Raw genomic sequence first — 6,327 nt, 5'->3', positions numbered from 1 at the left:
CGGCCACTCTCTTTTTTGTCTGCATGCTTCCCTCTTCAACTCTCAGTATCTATCCCATCTCGCACGTGTTGTGGTCGATTGTAACGTTGCGAGGTAGGCAGTCTGTTTTCTCTCCACTGTATTCCACATCGTACCAGCTGTTCTTTTCTTTTGCATGGTTTCATTTGCAGCTGTACGTATGGAGCTTGAAATGCCGTCCCACAGTTCCCTTATACCGAGTTGTTGACGAGTGCTCTCAGAGAGCAGGACGGTGCAAGTCGAGTACAATTCCGTTCGGCTGCCTGTTGTGACTGCAGTTTTTCGACGTCGAATTTTCCTTGAGTTTGTTGCGTTCGTTTTTTGCTGCACAGAGACGGGTGCGTATTTTGACTGCAACAAGACAGTGGTCCGAGTTAATGTTAGGACCTCGGAGCGTACGCACGTCTAAAACACTGGAGACGAGTCTTCTGTCAATCACAGCATGTTCGATCTGGTTGGTGACTTTTCGAACCGTAGACAGCCAGGTAGCTTGACGATTTTTCTTATGCTGGAATCTAGTACTACAGATAACCATATTTAGGGCCCCGGCGAAGTAGATCAGCTTCAACCAATTTATGGATGTTTCCTAATGGAGGCTGAATTTCCCGACCGTTGTGCCAAAGATTCCTTCTTTGCCCATCCTGGCGTTTAAGTCACCAGACACGATTTGACATCGTGGTAGGGGTAGCTCTCATAGCTGCGCTCCAAGCGCTCATAGAAGGCATACTTGATCACATCGCTCTTCTTCTCCTTCAGGGCGTGGGCGCAAACCAGCGATATGTTGAAGAACTTTGCTTTAATGTGGATTGTGGCTAAACGTTCATCCACCGGAGTGAATGCCGGGTCTCTCCTACCACAAATCCCACACCAAATTTGCGCTCCTTTATATGGCCACTGTAGTGAATGCCACAAGGACCTACTCGCTTCAGTCCTTGTCCCGTCGAACGCATTTCTTTGACGGCGGTGATGTCAGCCTATCCTGAGGATATTTGGGTCTAAGACCGGAAGTCGTGAGCTGCTTGAGTCATATGTAAAAGATTTGTTTCTGGACACTCCCAAGTGAATGGCGCTCAGAGAAGTTTTCTCCTACTCGCTTCAGTCCTTGTCCCATCGAACGTATTTCTTGGACGGCGGTGATGTCAGCCTATACAGAGGATACTTGGGTCTAAGACCGGAAGTCGTGAGCTGCTTGAGTCATAAGTAAAAGATTTGTTTCTGGACACTCCCAAGTGAATGGCGCTCAGAGAATTTTTCTCACTTGCGTGAACTTCAACACATGGCTTCATCCTAGGCTAAAATAAATATTTTAATATTAATAATAGTTGAAATAGTAAACGAAGCGGTAGAAATAATTACATAATTACAGATTCACCAGCTTTTTATGTAACTTCGTGAATACCCCAAATTTGTTTTATTATTGTTTTAATGACCTAAATACGAGCTAGTCTTGCTTTTTATTGATTATTTGTTAACAAAAAGCTATTTAATTAAAGAATTATTCTTTGAAATTCGAGAAATCGAATATATTGGTAAGATAACAGCTATACATTTTGGGATCAATAACCAGTAATTGAATGATTTTAACTAAACAAAAAATGTGTGTTAATGGAGTTCTTAATATTTTTGTTATTTTTAGTATATGGATGTGGGTACAAACGTAGATTTATTGCCGAAATTTCGCCGCTAATGGCACAAACAACTGATTTATATATACAAGTTTAACCATTGATAGAATCTTCAATTGCTGGTTACGCTTCAACAAGACTGGTCCCAACTAAAGACTGTTGACTATTCCATTAGTTTGAAGGTCAGCAATGAAGTGCGCATAAACAATAACATACCTATGTGCATAAATAACTGCATATGTTAGCATATACACACCTATATACATATATAAACATACGCACAACTGATGATGATATCTACCATATACATATGTACATATGAGCATATTAGTTGTGGGGGGATAAAGAAGCGGGAAGCGCTAATGCAAATGGGGATTATAAAAATCTCGAATTGGTAACTTGAATTGCAAAGAAACTTGTGCAAGAATTCTAAAATTATAGTGTTCTTGTTTTTTTTTCGGAGCACAAACAAATAAATGTAGCACAGTAGTGCCAAGGAAACACGTCAGTATGTACGCTCATGTATGTGTGTGTGTACGTATTTTTAGTCATGCAGACGTTTTTATGCAACGAATAATTTCTTTATTTGCATAAATTAGCACCGACTAGCACAAAAAACCTGCAGCTCGCAGTAACAGTGAAATACACTATATTAAATGTATATATAACACATATACATACATATGTACATACGTACATAAACTAGTTGCAGATGTTTGTATATGTTTGTATGCGAGCGCAAACAGGTCATCTTTAAAAAGAACACATTTAATAAATAAAAGTTCTAATGCCATTTCGAAATTTAAGTTGTTTCACCAGAACCAGAAGTGGTGTCTGGAACGTCTTCTTTATTTGCTGAATATTCATACAAATCTGATATTTGTTGATTTGTGCGCATGCACAACGCTTCATAGATATACATGTGTGTGGGTGGGTGGGTGTGTAAGCCTTCATAAGCTTGTAAGTTGGTTTTACTGTTGCGCACGCGCACGTGCTACTTGCATTTACATCACATGTCTTATGTTACACATGAGGTAACTTTACTCCATAGTAAAAACGAATGGATCGCAAAATCATCAGGAACCATTTTCTTCTGCTTATATGACTAACTTTCTTCGACTGCAGCAGTTAGACTGATGTCATTGTCTGCGACTTTCTTTGACATTCGCCGGTTTTTGTATAAATCTCGTACTAATTAGCCGGTTTCGGTTGGCAACTGATGTTCGCTTAACTTCGTTGCTGGTGCGAATGGCTTGGTTGGCGCAGAAACCGTCATCTGCTGCATATTAGCACGTGTTCTTACCAGTTTGAGGGTTGTGACGTAACGGGTTGTCAGTCAGCTGCTACGGTTTTCGGGAGACTAACGCAATTTTCGTTTGCTAAGTAAACGAAAACGAAAGCGCTAAAGTCCAGTTGTTATTCAGCTGAAATATTGACAATTTATTGCTGACACTCTATTGCTTTACGCTAACTGTTTTTGATTATTGTTACTTTTGCATTTAATGCATCAAAGCTGAAGCAATTGTGATTGCATTTGTGGTGTTGAAACCAAACCAATAAGCGTAGAAGTTTAGCTGTTACGCTCGGACAGCATTAATATGTGAATTATATGGTATATGCTCAGCCTTGAAATCCAATTGAAAAGTAAAGTTCTTTTCCGACGAACAAATACCAAAGTCCCTCATCATTCCCGTCCTGCTATATGATACGGAGGCATGGACAATGAGATCTGATGAGTAAGCCTTAGGATTGTTCGAGAGAACATTTTTTCGGAAGATTTATGTACCTTTGCGCATTGCAAAGCGAGTACCGCAGTCGATGAAACCATGAGTTGTACGAGTTACACTATATGACGACATCGACATATGTACTACAGCGAATCAAGAGACACGGGCTGCGCTGGCTAGGTCATGTTGTCCAGATGGAAGAGAACACTCCAGCTTTGAAGGTTTTCGATTCAGTACCCACCGGTGGTAGCAGAGGAGGAGGTAGACTTTCACTGCGTTATAAAGATCAGATGGAGAAGGACCTGGCTGCACTTGGTTTCGAATCGGCGCCAAAAATTTTGATACATCGCAATAAAATGTTTATCTCCACAAAACCCTCTTAAAAATGATATTCTAATACTAAACAAAATCAGCTTGGAAAATAACGAAACCCATAAAACCCATCTACTTTGTGGTGTATGCGTTCATAATATTTAATGAAGACGTAAGTAAGCCTAAGTTCGATCTGAATTACACACTCTCATAAATTCGAAGAATTTTGAAATTTAGAGACATTATTCCATCAGTGTGAAAATGCGACAAGTAATTTTCATAAACTTCTCTTGAAGCCAATTTTACTCCATTAAGAGAGTTCTGCATTGACAGAAACAAATGGTAGTCCGATGGTGCTAGGTCAGGGCTATATGGTGGATGCATCAAAATTTCCCAGCCAAGCTCTCTTAGTTTTTGCCGAGTCATCAAAGATGTGTGTGATCTAGCGTTGTCCTGATGGTAGACGAAGCCCTTTCTGTTGATCAGTTCCGGCCGTTTTTTCAATTGCTTGCTTCAATCTCATCAATTGTTGACAGTAAAATGTAGAATCAATCAGCTCACAGTGGATGATTTCTTTCCAATCCCATCAAACACTCAGCATAACCTTTCGAGGCGTCAATTCTGGCTTTGCGACAATTTGTTGAGCTTCACCATGCTTGGACCATGACCTTTTTCGCACATTATTGTCGTAATTGGTCCACTTTTCGTCCCTTGTTACGAGTACCATTCGCTTCAGAAATGGTTCGATTTCATTTCGTTTCAACAAAGAATCGCAGATGTTAATACGGTCCATTAAATTTTCCACAGACAATTCATGTGGTACCCCCACATCGAGCTTCTTTTTGTAACCAGCCTTTATTAAATGGTTTAAAACCGTTCGATGATGAATGTTAAGTTCCTTGGCGATGCCATGGCTACTTATGCGGTGGTCCTGTTGAATCGGTACCATAATTTCATCGACTTATTCAACGATAGGTCGACCAGAGCGAGGTGCATCTTTCACATCGAAATTTCCATAAACAGAAGCGAGCGAATCATTGTTGTGCTCCACGAACTGACACAGCATCGACTCCGTAAACTTCACAAAATTTCTTTGGTGGCTTGTGTGGCATTCTTCCGTTTTTTATAAAAAATTTCAAAATATAATATAAAAAATAAAATTCTTCATTATTTTCACTCATTCTTAAACAGCTGTATCTTTTTTTCAACTTCTCCGAATTTTTTTAGGTTAAATGAAGCTTAAAATCTCACCTTTCCAACAATATATGGTATGAGACATTTTTTAAATTTACAAATTATTTTGGTTAATGTTTCGAGTATGAAACGTATCCATGTACTCGACTCGTAACAAAATACCTAAGGAATACTTGACGACGTAGCTGAGGATTCTACATTCATCATAAACATCATTACTGGTGACAAAACGTGGATTCCGAGAATGGCGCACCAAATATGAGCCGAAAGAAAAAAAAACAAATTCACTGAATGCACTGAAGGCCGTCAGAGCCGAGGTTTACAATAAATGTATGGTAAGTTGAATTAATCATTGGCACACTTGTGTTGGTGTAGGAGCCCTGAACTATTTTGAAGGTGTTAATAAGGATTTGTAATAAAATATGTGAAAATGTTTTTTGTTAGTTCTGGTCATTTGTGATCACATGTTAGGTAAATGTTATTTCATTATTTTATTGAATATGTTAAAAGCTTTTAACTAAGCTAAAGCTATTCGAGATTATAGAGAAAGTTAACATAAATAAAAGTTTTTTGTACTAATTTATTCTGCAATAATGGCCTCATAATATTATTCACGAAGTTTGTAACAACCAGAAGGACGCGAAATCAAGTTCTTGTATGGAAAGCTTTCACATTTGACAATGTATCTTCACAAAAGTTGGCACAGGTTATTTTTTAGGGCAACAATGTAATCTTCGAAGAAATTGTTCAGATCGGCTTACTATAGCATATAGCTGCCATACAAACTGAACGATCGGAATCAAGTTCTTGCATGGAAAACTTTTGCATTTGACAAGATATATTCACGAAATTTGGTACAAATTATTTTATAAAGCAACAATGTAATCTTTGAAAAAATTGTTCAGATCGGATTACTATAGCTTACAGCTTCCATATAAACTGAACACATAGTTACTAAAAGAAATGCACCTGTGAAGGGTATATTAGCTTTGGTGCAGCCGAAGTTAACGTTTTTTTCTTGTTTTTATTAGAAACAAAAATTCCATATTTTGGAAATAATTTTTTGTTTTTTGAAATCTATACAAGGTATTTCAAAATTTTTCTCCAGTCGTTTGCTATATAAATGGTGCAATGGTAAAAAAATTATCTTTCTATTAACTTTCTGAGCTTGAATCAAAAGATCTTAGTTTTCGTTTTTTAAATTTTTTACTAACACTCTTATTTCATTGTCAGCTGTCAACTTTCTTTTTTATATGGCCATATACATGTCGACTCCTTTCCGCTATTAAAACTTCCTGAACTTTTAAGTTAATATTTTTATTTATTTTTAGAACGGGCTCCAGTTGTCTGGAGACAAAAAAAAATAGATTTATTTCACGGAAATATTTTAATGACAGCTCTTAAACAAATAATTGGATTTTGAGTGAATATATCGTTAAGCTCTTCTTATC

Source organism: Bactrocera neohumeralis, chromosome 2 (genome assembly GCF_024586455.1).
Source record: "Bactrocera neohumeralis isolate Rockhampton chromosome 2, APGP_CSIRO_Bneo_wtdbg2-racon-allhic-juicebox.fasta_v2, whole genome shotgun sequence".
Taxonomy (NCBI): Eukaryota; Metazoa; Arthropoda; class Insecta; order Diptera; family Tephritidae; genus Bactrocera; species Bactrocera neohumeralis.
This window is presented reverse-complemented; position numbering follows the sequence as displayed.